At 43.3% G+C, this 14795-nt stretch overlaps 1 long non-coding RNA gene across 2 annotated transcripts in view; it reads left to right on the top strand.

The window, feature by feature from the left end:
• Positions 1-14795, top strand: part of LOC115285578 — a 31927-nt gene that overhangs the window by 9350 nt on the left and 7782 nt on the right. For both annotated transcript variants that reach the window (XR_003905596.1, XR_003905593.1), the window contains exons 2-3: positions 1842-1923; positions 5970-6092. This is a non-coding gene — a long non-coding RNA (uncharacterized LOC115285578). The remainder of the gene's footprint in view (positions 1-1841; positions 1924-5969; positions 6093-14795) is intronic.

Raw genomic sequence — 14795 nt, 5'->3', positions numbered from 1 at the left:
ACACACACACACACAATGCAATACTACATGGCAATGAGAAAGAATGAAATCTGGCCATTTGTAGCAAAGTGGATAGACCTCGAGGGTGTCATGCTAAGTGAAATAAGTCAGGCAGAGAAGGACAGATACTATATGTTTTCATTCATAGGTCTAACAGGAGAAACTTAACAGAGGACCATAGGGAGGGGAAGGGGGAAAAAGAGTTAGGGAGAGGGAGGGAGGCAAATTATGAGAGACTTTTGAATACTGAAAACAAACTGAGGGCTTGAAGGGGGAGGGGGATAGGAGGAAGGGGGTGATGGTCATGGAGGAGGGCACTTGTGGGGAAGAGCACTGGGTGTTATATGGAAACCACTTGACAATAAATTTAATAATAAAACAAGAAATGGAAGGGACCCATGCATCTGTGCAATGTGGTCCTAGATTAAAGCTTAAGGTGTACAGTTTTTAACACCTAAAAATGTACTTGGGGAACAATTATGGAAATTGGAATGTGGCTTGGGTCATAAATGATATTAAAACTCATTAAGATGATGACTATTGTGACATGTTAGGCATAATATTTATTTTGGTTATGTAGGATATCCTCATTTTTTTGAGTTGCATACTGAAATATTTAGGGGCAAAACATCAGGATATCTGCAATTTAAAGTTAATTACTTTTTAAAAAAACCTATTATTTTCAAGGAAAATACTTTGGCATAAAAAATAATATGAGCATAAGAGAATAAAATCTGGGGGCTCTTGGGTGTCTCAGTTGGTTGAGTGTCTGACTTCACCTCAGGTCATGGTTTCACAGTTTGTGGGTACGAGCCCGCATCAGGCTGTATGCTGTTAGCACAGAGCCTGTTTTGATTCCTCCGTCTCCCTGTCTCTCTGCCCCTCCCCTGCTCGCGCCCTCTCTCTCTTTTAAAAACAAATAAACATTAAAAAAAAAAAAGAATAAAATCTGGAAGAACTAAACTGATCTGGAAGATCTCACATTAGATCTTTATTTTTTTTTAATTTTAATGTTTATTTACTTTTGAAAGAGAAAGACAGAGCATGAATCGGGGAGGGGCAGAAAAGAGAGGGGCACCGAATCCAAAGTAGGCTCCAGGCTCTGGGCTGTCAGCACAGAGCCTGAAGCAGGGCTCCAACCCACAAACTGTGTGACCATGACCTGAGCTGAAGTCAGTCTCTCAACTGACTGAGCCACCCAGGTGCCCCTCACATTAGATCTTTATTACTTTACCCAGTAAGCTGAAAGTCTGCTTTGTTACAGGTACACGGGTCAGAGACAGTACACGTGTACTTGGGTAGGGAAAGTGCAAGGTTATCTGGAGCATGTTTTGCCATTTAGTACCTGTGTGATGTTGGCCAACATACATCATCGCTCTGTATCTCAGTTTCCCCAACTGTAATATAGGTATATTAGTAAACTTACCACATAGAGTAAATTGTGAGGTTAAATCAATTAGATACATGCAAGCCCATTCAAACAGTTCATAGCACAAAGTAATTGCTAAATAACTGTTAGCTATTATTATTACCATTATCATTTTTGCTACTGAGGAGCATAACCCTAGAAGATGCTGGGTTGGCATTAACTGCTACAATCAGCACAGTTTCTGGGGGTTTCTGGTATGCTGTTAGTAGTCACAGGGGCTCATATTCCTGGGGACCCATCTTTCGACTACTTCCTTACACCACATGGAGAAAAGTCTCAACAAATATTTTGAGGACGGTGAACCATGGTGAGGCCCAACAGCATTTTTTCTCATTCTAGGCGAACTTTATAATCACGAGCAATACCTTTTCTGATTCAGGACTGCCAGGCCAATAGATTCTCTCTGTTACAGATATCTGATTTTAACAATTTCCATACAGTGCATTTCCACAATACAGTGACCTGAATTTGCTGGTGAGCCAATACTTAATCAGGTAAGACTTGAACTCCCTTAGCAACCAAATTACCCTTGTGCTGTGGTGTATAACAATGTCTGTAGTGGCCTGTACTTGGGGAGCAAGGACACAGAAGCACGGGGGAGGGGAGGGCCCAAACATCATTACCATATGCACATCCATCCCACAATTCATGGCTCAAGCCTGCTGCTCATTACGTTACATGGGCGAGTAGTTCTCAATCAGGAATTTTAAAACAGCTGATATTTCTCCATAGATAGTTTCTGTACCTACCTGAACTTTCTATAATTTAGAATACAGCATTAGCTTTTCATATTAAGCATTGAGATAAATAAATTAGATACCCTCAGCAGTAATTATGGATATATCAAATTTAAAAAATCATTGCTAGGGGCGCCTGGGTGGCTCAGTCAGTTAGGCGTCTGACTTCAGCTCAGTCATGATCTCACGGTTTGTGAGTTTTAGCCCCGTGTTGGGCTCTGTGCTGACAGCTCAGAGCCTGGAGCTGCTTCGGATTCTGTGTCTCCCTCTCTCTCGGCCCTACCCCTGCTCTCACTCAGTCTCTCTTTCACTCAAAAATAAATAAACATTAAAAAAAATTTTTTAAATCATTGCTAGTTTTATACTATAAATATGATGTTGAATACAGTCTTTATTTTCAAGCACGATGACTTATCCTTATATCAAGCCCTATTTTACAGCCTTAATATATACATATTGCATTATAAGAAGTGAAGGAATCTTGAAATAAGATGTCCGTCTCTTTGAAGTTTCTGAAGATAGCACTTGTTTCTTTTACTATTCATTGAGAAGGAGCTCATATGATTCATAGTAATGTAGGATTTTTAAAAAAAACAATGCCTAGGAGGTTTGAGCTGTGCATAAATAATTTAAATCAGACATCATTAGGATACTGAGCTTATATTCACATAAAAATCTATCTAGTTCTGTTAAATTTTGTGAAAGGAAAAAGCAAAGGCTCCTTGAACAGAGAGAGATAGCTAACCATAGCACCATGGACTTGGATACATGAAAAATGTCAGTGGGGGGTATCAAATCATGAAAGGCACAGTGAAAGTCGATGAAGCCCTCATCCTCCATCATTTAGAGAAATCACCTCTTGAACACCTCATTTTCGCTCCTCCACTGTATAGTCTTGCTTGTCAAATAGACATGTATATTATAGTTTTGTTTCTTATTATTGGTGGAGGGGTTCTTTTTCCTCTCTTTCTTGTTCCTAGAGATAATTTGATGACAAGCTGAAAAACAGGCCGTTGGATAGATAAGGCCTGTGGATTGAGACAAAAAATAGGTTCTAGTGCTGGCTCCGGGTGACGTGTCTACATTTCTGTTAAAGGGTAAAATATTTCACGTTTATGGACCTCAGTTTCATTATCTGTAAAAAGGAGAGCAGTAGTTTGGATTAACTTTGAAGTTTCACTTTGGGCCGCAAGACTCTAGGATTTAAATCCAGTTTTAGCAAGGATAACTAAGTAGCAACATGGTAGCTGTAGGAGGTGATTACATATTCTGTAACACCAAGTAATTAATGCAGAAATGTAATGGCAGTCCCTTCGAGAATAGGCAGCCCATAGGATAGTACTGTTGCAGGTATACTGTTATTTCCCACTCTTATGTTCCCTTGCATTGGGAGGGATAGCCATCACGTGACACTCCTGGCGTCTCCCTGCGCTCTCAGTCACTCTTCCCTTGGGGAGATGCAGTGACTTATCTAATTGGTGGGTTTAGAAGGAGAATCTGGGTAGAGAAGCCAGCCCTCCTTTTTGCAGTCCTCTTGGCAGCTGGTGGACCTGCCGAAAAAGGTGCACCCTGCTCTGTTCCTTCGTGCCAAAGGTGTAGAGGGGCAAGGCCCTGCCCTGGGAGGTCTGCAGTCATCCATGGGTCAGTCTGCCTAGTTCAGGGAGTTAGTATTAGGAAAATATTGGCTCTTAAATCCAAGCCACACATTCTGCAATCTCAGCTTTCTTAGCAGTAAGCATGATATTTTGATTTTCTTGTGTCTTTTTTTTTTTTTTGGTCTATTTCCCAAGTGGTTCAGAAATCAGATGAGGTACCATTGAGGAGAATATTTTGGGAGGTGCCCTGAAGTCATAACAAGCAGTACTAGACTGCAATAACAAATGATGTTGGCCATGAACTTTCCACCTAGATTCATATAGGTCTTTTCCTGGCCTCGATTGTCTCTGGTAAGGCCTTGACAGCCTCATTGCAAAATCGGCGTTCAGAATGCCAGAGATTATTGTCTTCGTTAATAATTACACAGCTGCCTGGTACTTGTGGTTCTAAAATGGAAGCCAAGTATTGAAACAATCACCATGTGTCTTAAATATATTACATACAACTTGTTACAGAGCAGGGTCAAGATGGGAAGGATCTGATTACATGACTGAGGGTGTTGGGTGAAATTCAAACAAGTCTACCCTTACTATAATTTTTCCCCCTTAAATCCAGAAAGAAGGGCTTGAAGTCATAGGAGCTATGTATTTTAATAAATATTTGAGAGCCTAGTAAAGTATCCAGACTTCTGTGGGTTTTAGGGGACACAGCTGTGAACTGTGAACAGAACAAACATCCATATCTTCCAGGAACTTATATTTTAGTGGGAAGAGGTACACAATAACCAAAATAAATAAGTAAATAATGTAAATATGTGAATCAGTATAATAATATAGTGTAGTGGCTGAGTGTCTGTAATCAAACAGCCTGGGGTCAAGGGTCCATCACTTACAAGCTGTATGCCCTCTGGGAAAGTTCTTAACCTCTCTGTATCTCAGTTTCCTCATCAGCAAAATGAGGTTCATAAAACTTGAGAAAAGGAAGAGAGGAAAGCAGAAGAAAGCAGGTGAGGGAATCATGCAATGATGTGGCCTCAGCAGGTGTGGCCTGGCCCCTGGGGAGCTCCGAAGTGCGGATTGCATGTACAGAGTGTGGCCTCCACCTTGGGACAAGTGGGCTGGACTTTGGTGTCCTTGTATCAGTGAGTCATTGGCAGCGGGCTGCCAGGTCAGGTGGTGGTTTTGTCCCTTTGGGCTGCTCTATTAAAACCACAGACTGGGTAGCTTATAAACAACAGAAATCTGTCATAGTTCTGGAGGCTAGATGTCCAAGATCAGGGTGCCAGTATGGTTGGGCGAGGGCCCTCTTCTGGGATATGGACTCCTCATTGTATCTCCACGTGGTAAAAGGGGCCAGGGAACTCTGGGTTCTCTTTGAAAGCACTAATCCTATTCACGATGCCTCCACCTCATGACCTAATTCCCTCTGAGGGCCCCACTCACTAATAAGATCACAGTGATGGTTAGAATTTCAACATATGGATTTGAGAGGACATAAACATTCAGATCATAGCAGGTGGCTCCCATTGGCCATGGGCAGTTCTCAGGACAAGGGGCGGCCATGAGCTGCTCAAAGCAGCTGAAAGGTGGTGCGTTAGCCGAGGGAAGGGCATCTAGGCAGGACTCAGAGATGTCACTCCAGGAGGGCAATCGGAGATGAAGTCACTTTTTCTAGGGGACTTGTAGGTCTTTTGTATCATAGTTCCCAAAGATTGGAACCTGAATGCAGTAAGAGTCCACTTGCCTCCAGTCCAGGAACCAAATTCAGGCATTCTGAGGCTACATACAGTCTTATCACTTCTATTTTCTTTAGTTTATGTATTTATGTCATCTTCACACCCGATGTGGGGCTTGAACTCACACCCTGAGATGAAGAGTCAAACGTTCTTCCAACAGAGCCAGCCAGGTGCCCCCTTTTCCCCTTCTATCCTCGTGCTTCTGAAAACCTGCCCAGTGAGGGCAGCATGGCGCTTCTACATATTCTTGGTTCTGACTTTTGATAGACCCTTGATATTGCTTTAGAGAATTATCCTGATTCTGCCTGGTTCTCCCTGGCTGTGGGTTCTGGACTAGCATGGGCTGATGAGAGAATGAGAGATTCCTATCAGGTGGAGGCTCTTCCTTGCATGAGCCTTTTCTCCAGATGGGGTAGCAAGTGCAAATACCAGCCCTCCAGGAGGCCTTGGGAATGACCCTCTCCTTTTGCAGATGAGCCTGGGAAAGGATGCAGGGGTCAGCCTGAAACCTCCCCCGCTCTGCTTCATGGGCCTTTCTGGGAGGAACAGAAGCTTGTGGTGAGACCCTGTTTCCAGGCAGAGAACTTCATTGGAGGTAAGCTATCTCTGTCCTAAACTGTTGGAGGGAATTCTAAGGCTGCTAACTTCTCATAGGTAGAGAGGTGAGCTGAGGACACCCCAGACCCAAGAAAATTTCCTTGAAGCCATCTTTGGAAGACAGGTGAATCTGATGGTTCAATTATGTGTTGGAGGAGGGACCCCTGGGTGGCTCAGTCGGTGAGGCTGAGGAGAGAGAATCCCAAGCAGGCTCTGCTCTATCAGCACAGAGCTCCCCTCAGGCTCAAACCCATGAACTGTGAGATTGTGACCTGAGCTGAAATCAAGGGTCAGATGCTCAACTGACTGAGCCACCCAGGTGCTCCACATCTACAATTTTAACAGCTGTTATAGATTTCTCTCCAAACCTGGTCCCATGTTTATTTCTAGGGAAGCCAAACCCTACAGTAGGCAATGGCAGCTAAGAGGTGGAGCAAGTAAGAGGCATCCCACTGCCTCACCTCCACGCTTCAGACCTGGTTCCAAACTGGAATATTCCACCCACAAAGCAATAGCCTGGCAGGCAGACAGCCTCACATTCTTAGAAGGTGGCACAGTTATCATGAGCTGTAACTGGAGCTAGAGACTTGGGTGTCTTAGATTCTACCCTGAGCAGCTTATAAGACGGCTGCTTCCAGCCACACAGTATTTGTCTCCGAGAGGAGCTGTGCTGGCTTTGTACAATATTAGCTTAGCTAAATAGGAACTGCACTTTCCCGATATCCACATACAGGAATACCTTGTATGGTTCAGAGTCCCGGTAGCCACAAGGGACATTTGTATGATATTTAAGAGGCAGAAATGAAGCAGCAGCCGTTACATTTTGGAAGTCAATAGAAATAGGTAGGGACCTACTGCAGAGGCCCCCGCGGGTTCCACTTTGCTCATGATTTTCCTACTCTTCTTCGTAACTGTTGGCCCTACTGATTAGCAGTGATTCCAGATGGCACCGTGAGATGCTTTGCTGTGAGCTCACAGAGGTGGAAGCCACAAAGAGCCAACAGCCTTCCAGATGCTTCCACACCAGCCTTCTTTGTGGCTCCCCTCCAGCAGGGGGATTCACCAAGCCTTGACAAGTTCTGACTTTCCACCAGCCCCAGGGCTGGTGAGGACTTTTCTCTGGTACTTTTGGAGACTTTTCTTCCTCAGCTCCTCCTCATATTGTGTTGAGGTCTAACACTATAATAACTCATCTATCCTACAATACACATGGTAGTCTTGCTTTCCTAATTGAATGTCACTGGTACGGGAGAGAAATCTAATTGTCTTTATCTTATTACATTTCCAGGGACAGTTTATCATTCTTTAAATATTGCCACACCAGACACGTTTCTGGATGGCTGTCCTTGAATATAATCAATATGTAGCAATATAATCAATATGACATTGAATACAATGTCCTTGAGTATTTGGTAGGGAGGCACAAAATAGCTCTTTCCAGGAGAATCTTAGTGAGTCAACCTAAAGATCCTTGTCAGTGAGGGGCGCCTGGGTGGCTCAGTAGTTGGAGCATCTCGGTTTGAGCCCAACTCTTGGTTTGGGCTGCAGTCATGATCTCATGGTTGGTGAATTTGAGCCACGCGTCAGGCTCCATGCTGACAGCATGGAACCTCCTTGGGATTCTCTGTCTCACTATCTGTCCCTCTGTGCACTCTCACTCTCTCTCTTTCTTAAATAAATAAATAAATATTTTTTAAAAATATCCTTGTTAGTGAGACAGACAGTAACTGGGGGCTGGAGACACAATGGAAAGACAAACTTTTCTCCCTCATATCTTGCAAAGAGCCAAAAATCTTGCATCTAAAGGGCTGAACCTATCACCTCCTGGCTTCTTCTCCTTGTTTTGGCCTGAGTGTTTCTCCCTCATCATATAGCGAACGCTGAAGGCCGGCCAGCAAGACTTAGCTCAGTCAGTAAAATTGCTAACTTTACTCATTCATAATCTTGTGGTGTAATGGGAAGCATGTTGGCCTGAGGCACAGAGGCTCTGGTTTCTGGTCCTAATTGCCAAGAGCCACCTGTGGAATTAGGGGAAAGTCATGCAGCCTCTTTGGGCTTCAATTTCTTTGTAATCTGTCTTATGATAGCAATGCTAAATGAATAGATTATAGATCTTCTGCCACGGACCGGAATCCATTGTTCTTGTAAAGGCCTTTTGAGAAACTTGCATTTCAATTATTTATACAGTATTCCCGCCTTCTCTGAGGTTTTCACTTTTTGTGGTTCCAGTTGCTCACAGTCAACCGCAGACCAGAGCAGATGATCCTCCTTATGATACATTGTCAGTAGTAGCCTAATGCTAAGTCACAATGCCTATGTCATTCACCTCACTTCGTCTCTTCACATAGGCATTTTATCCTCTCACATCAAGAAGAAAGGAGAGTATAGCACGATAAGATATCTTGGGAAAGAGAGGACGTGTTCACGTAATGTTGATTATGGCATATTGTTATAATTGTTCTATTTTATTTGTAGTTATTGTTAATCTCTTGTGGTATTGAATTCATAAATCAAGCTTTATTGTATGTATGAATAGGAAAAATAGAGTAAATATAGGGGTCAGTACTGCCTGTGGTTTTAAGCACCCATTGGGGTCTTAGAAAGTATCGCCATCCATGGGGGGGGTTGTATTGTAGTTCTGCAGAGTATGGCATATGCATCCCAGAAGTATTATAATAGTAAACAGATGGATTGACGTGGGCAACCTCACCTTATCCAAATGTCAGATGGTCTTGTGTCCTGGTTGTATCCTCTCTGAGGAGAGACGACTGCGAGTTCCAGAACACAGAAAGGTTGAAGGTGGTTTTCTCACTCTTGCATTTTTTTTCAGCACAGATTGATGCATAGACATTTTTTGATTAGTCCTTGGTTTTAATTACATTAACTCTCGTAAAATAGACAAATGACTTAAAAGGCATTTCCTGCAAGGGAACTATAGATTGAAGTGAAAACAATAACACCAGTGCAAGCAAACAAACAACAAAAATGACAAAACCGACACTCTTACTCCTAAAGCAAACTCTTGGCCATCCACATTAAAAGGTAAAAATAGGGGCGCTTGGGTGGCTCAGTCGGTTAAGCATCTGACCCTTGATTTTGGCTCAGGTCATGATCCCAGGGTCATGGGATCTGGCCCCATGTCGGGCTCGGTGCTGACAGCATGGTGCCTGTTTGGGTTCTCCCTCTCTCTTTCTCCCGGCTTGTGCGCGCTCACTCTCTCTCTCTCTCTCTCAAAATAAATATAAAGATAAAAAATTTTTAAGTTAAAAATAATGCAGTCAGAGGTGCCTGGGTGGTTCAATCAGTTAAGCGGCCGACTTTGGCCGACTTATGATCTTGTCATTCGTGAGTTTGAGCCCCACGTTGGGCTCCTTGCTGGCAGCTCAGAGCCTGGAGCCTGCTTCAGATTCTGTGTCTCCTTCTCTCTGCCCCTCCCCGCTCACTCTCTGTCTCTCTCTGTCTCTCAATAAACAAACGTTAAAAAAATTTTTTTTTAATGCAGTCAAATTAGTTCTAAAAAAAGTCAGGCAAAAATACTCAAAATTATCAAGAAGTTTACAATAGGATTTGTGTCTACTATCACTAATGAGGATTCTTTCCTTAAAAGCATTTTGTGTCTTAAAATATTAACTTGGGTAGTCTGATGCCATTGTGATTAGCAAGGCATTTAAAAATGTTATTAATTTCACTTTTACCTGATCTTTTTATTTTCTTTTTTGTGTGTGCATTTATTGTAACTCTCATAACACTGGTAAGTACACATGTTGGAGGCATGTACTGAAGGCTTCTTACTGAGTAGAGGGCATGACCAAAATGCTGGTGGCCACGGCTTGGGACTGAAACTGAGGTGCCCACATGTCCATCTGACGTATGAGGAAGAGGTGTGGGTGCTGCTGGTGCTGCTGGTGCAGCTCAGCCTCTGCATTTCAGGTTTCAGGATTGTTAGACATTTGTCACTCTACTTTTTATGACCTATGACATAATTACAGAAATTCAGAGAAGGATTTTACTTTAGAAATTTGGTGTTTTCATTTCAACGGTGAGACTCCTCCCCTCCCCCAACTTCTAGGAAAAGCAACACTACGTTTAATAATCTTTCAGTGAGTTGTTTTCTTTCTCACTTTCACCCAGGTCAACATCTAAGTAAATCTACATTGCTAATCTGTTAATTTTTTGTAACAAAGGGAATATGTGAAGATTTTACAGATGCAGAAAAGGCTTTAAGGTGTTGAATGCATGCAGTATTTATTTTTAAGTCTACTTTACAGATCTAAAGTTAGGAACAACAGGAACAACACATCTCTTTGGTTTGTTCATAGATTATTTATGGTATACTATTTTATTTTATTTTATTCTATTCTATTCTTATTTTATTTTACTTTATTATTTTATCTTTTAAGTAGGCTTCACGCCCAGCACAGAGCCCAATGTGGGCCTAGAACTCATGGCCCTGATATCAAGACCTGAGCTGAGATCAAGAGTTGGACACTTAACCAACTCAGGCTCCCCAGTGGCACACTATTTAAAAGTGTACTTTGTGTAGAGAATAGCCATATTTAATACTCTAAGTTATTTTTAAATTTTGCAAAAATAGAAAGAGACAGAAAAGAAACAAGATGCAAATGTCGGCTAAACTGTGCACCAGTAACAGACAGGCCTCTAAATCTTAGTGACTCGATGCCATAAATGTTTATTTTTCACTCATACTATGTGTCTAGCGCTGGCTGGCAGGTGGGGTTCTGCTCACTGAAATCTCTCAAGGACTCTGGTAGACGGACTAACAGTCTCCAATGATCTCCACATCGTAGTCCCCATAACCTGTGAATATGTTACCTTACATGGCAAAAGGCTCTTTGCTGGTGTGATTAAGTTAGGGTTCCTGAGAGGGGAGATCATCTTGGATAAACCATGTGGGCCCAATGTAATCACAAGGGTCCCCAAAATAGAGGCAAGCAGATCAAAGGCCATAGCAGGAGATGTGGCCATGGAAGGAGGTAGGTGGAGTGATGTGAGGGAGAACCACAAGTCAAGGAGGGCAGGCAGCTGCTAGACCCTACAGAATAAGGGAGATGGGTGTTCCCTTGAATCCTCTAGAAGGAACCGACTCTCAACACCCTGACTTCAGTCCAATGAGACTGATTTTGGACTCTGACCTCCCCACCTGTAAGATGATAAATTTGTCTTGTTTTAAGGCAATTTGCTTCTGGCAATTTGTTACAGAAGCAATAGGGAACCAGTACAAGGGTCTTTGTTCCATCCTGTGAATGGATGGCCCTAAGGTGGAAAACGAAGAAGTGGTGAATGATGTGCTTTTGCTCTTACAACTTCAACCGGAAGCAGCACACCTAGACTTCTGCTTGTGTTTCATTGGCCAGCATAAGTCACATGGTCACACTTGATTTCTGAGGAGGTGGGGTGTGTGGTGCTGGCACAGTGGAGAGCTCCAGCATCTGTGAAGAGCTGTGGGGACTGACATACAGGAAGAGCAGAACTGGAATGAATAGCGCTGACAACAGCAAGCGTGTGACTCTTCCCAGGAAAACTCAGTAGGTGACTTAGTGGACACAATCAGAATTTTCTAAAAAAGTTTTTTTAATGTTTACTTATTTTTGAGATAGAGAGTCACAGCGTGTGAGGGGGGTAGGGGCAGAGAGAGAGGAAGACACAGAACCGGAAGGAGGCTCCAGGCTCTGTGCTGTCAGCACAGCTTCCGATGCGGGGCTCAAACCCACAAGTGGTGAGATCATAATCTGAGCCACAGGCGAACACTCAACCGACTGAGCTACTCAGGTGCCCCAGAATTTTCTAAAAACCAGTTCACAATTTCTCACTACTAAATTTGGAGTAGGCACTAGTGAGTGAACGGGGCTGTGGCTGCCAAGACTTCATCTGAATCCCAAACACAGGACGATTCCACCTCTCCTGGGCACTTTGGAGCTAGAAGAGACGGCCCACCCCTGAGAAGAGAAGGGATCTTGAGGATCAGGGTCAAGTGAGCTAGATTGTTTTAGACGGGCTGCAGTTCTCAGGTGTCCTAGATAGTTGCTGGCTGGGTTTGGCCAATGGGAGGCACTGATAGGAAACGGATTGGTGGGAGAAGCCAGTGTATTTTTCTCTCTCCTTTTCTCCTTAGGTGTAGACAGGCACTGTATCTCTATCTCCTGCTTCTGCTGCATCAGCCTTCTTCAAGGTCAGGTCTGCCAGATGACCTCAGACCTTGGCCCCAGTAAATCCGTCCCCTTCTATTGTCCCTCCAGGCTAGGGGTGGGAATAAATGTTACCCTTTTGCTAATCTGTGAGTTACTTCATGATTTTCTGATTGTTTTTCAAGCTTCTTACATCATCTGTTGAGTCACTTCTCTACATTAAAATTGATTTCTGATTTCCTGGTTGGACCCTGGCTGAAACCCTGAGGAACTCAGATCTGACAAGGGCATCCCTGGACAAAGGAACGTCCTTATGGTCCCAAGCATTAGGTAGGAAGAGACTCTAGTAAAAACAGCACAAATCAGCAGACTCAAAACAGCGGATAGAGATGTAAGGTGGCCAGATCAAATGTAGGCATGTCTCATGCAATTTATAAACGATATAATTCTTTGTTGTCAGGGCTGTCCCATGTATTGGATGATGTTTAGCAACAATTGGAAGATACTTACGCTAAAAGATGACGCATCATAGGGGCAAATGGGTGGCTCAGTCAGTTATGCATCTGACTCTTGATTTTGGCTCAGGTCATGGTCTTGTGATTTGTGGGTTCAACCCTGTGTTGAGTTTTGCACTGACAGCATGAAGCCTGCTTGGAATTCTCTCTCCCTGTCTCTCGGCCCCTACCTGACTTGTGCACGCATGCACTCTCTCTCTCTCTATCAAAATAAATAAACTATATAAAAAAAAGATTATATGTTGCTGTGTGAAATTCAAATTAAACTGGGTGTCCACATTTTTATTTGCTAAATCTGGCAACCTTACTAGAGAATAAGTTCATCTTGAGTGCTGGCTTCAATGCCGGACCACATAGGAATAAATTCGGGGGCACAGGGTTCCAGGTTGGAAAAAAGTTGTGTGCTGGAATCAGACCTTGACTGAAATCTTTGTTATAAACTACAATCATTGTGACGGAGACAATTATGAATACGGATTAGTCCAATCAGACGACTGTGGAATGAAAGCTCCGAAAAATGTCCATGCGTATATCTCTGCAAGGTTAAATGTACAAATGCGTTACAGAAACTCACCCGAAATAATGGCCTAAATCTAGCCATTACTAGAGAAATATTCTCAATTACTTGGGAGTTTATAGACATATATATTTATATACATATATATACACATACATATATATAGTGACCTAGCATGTGCTTTTTCAGGACAATGATTAAAAAAAAAGTATCTTTCAAAGACCAAATGTTCAAACTTGGTGATCTCTCTGAGCCAGTGGTTCTCAACTGGGGGCAATTTTATCCCTCAGGGACTACTTGGCAATGCCTGAACACATTTAAAAAAATTTTTTAATGTTTTTTAAAATTTATTTTTGAGACACAGAGAGAGAGAGAGAGAGAGAGAGAGAGAGAGAGAGAGAGAGAGAGCATGAGGGGGGAGGGGCAGAGAGAGAGAGACACAGAATCCTAAACAGGCTCCAGGCTCTAAGCTGTCAGTACAGAGCCCAATGTGGGGCTCGAACCCATGAATGTGAGATCATGACGTGAGCCAAGTCGAAGGCCCAACCGACTGAGCCACCCAGGCGCCCCTTTGATTGTCACAAATGGAGGAAGGTGTAGCTGGCAGCTAGTGCGTGCATGTGGACTACAGGACAGCTCCCCAAACAAAGAGTCACCCGGCCCAGAAGGTCAGTAGCACCACTGCTGAGAAACCCTGGCATAAAGGCGTAGGGAAAGCCAGTAATCAGCACACATTCTGTAACAGCATATACAAATGTGCCCTTTTAAAAGTGAAGCCAGATAAGAAGGCTGGAATTCCATGAGGACAGATTCCACACTGAAATAGAAGCAGCTGGCACCACAGAGGCCCTCGTTTGTCATCCCATATCTGGGATTTAGCCACCTCCGCAGACAGACAATCAATCACCCCTGTCTGTGGTGTGTGCATGCCATCGCTATCCCGTGTCATCAGTATCCCTAAATATTTTAACTGGAATTCAGCGCCACTGTTTCTTCGGGGTGATTTATACTGCTGAGTCATTTAAGAGATGGATATATGCATGGCAATATAGTTCATGTTCAAGTTCTTCGGGGAAGTTGTAAACTAAACCAGGCCAAGGACACGGCTGTAAACCAAAGGAATTTCAGTCCCTGGGAAAGGTAATCAGAGGCATTAATCAAAGCTGCATCAAGTCCAGGGGACAGAAAACCATTCCAATTGGTTAAAAAGCGGAAAAGAATATATTGGTTCACATACCTGAGAGAGTTCTGGGTTAGGACACAGGACTGGAGGAGGCGCTTGCACCCACCAGTGTCTGTTCCCAGGACAGACACCTCCAGAACTGTCTTGTTCCCTCACTCTGTTTCTCGTATTTGATCTCATTTTGCAGACATGCTTTCTCCTCAGGTTCATGATAGGGAAGGTGGTTCCTGGCAGCCAAAATGCCACAGCCTCCCAACTTGGAACTTCTCTTTCCCGTTACAGACAACTCAGACTCAGGAAAGTCTCTGGCTCTACTTGGGTTGTTGCCCACTCCTGGATC

This window comes from Suricata suricatta, chromosome 1, assembly GCF_006229205.1.
Source record: "Suricata suricatta isolate VVHF042 chromosome 1, meerkat_22Aug2017_6uvM2_HiC, whole genome shotgun sequence".
In the NCBI taxonomy this organism is placed as follows: domain Eukaryota; kingdom Metazoa; phylum Chordata; class Mammalia; order Carnivora; family Herpestidae; genus Suricata; species Suricata suricatta.
Note: the sequence above shows the minus strand (reverse complement) of the source record. Positions and strands in the feature narration are given on the sequence as shown.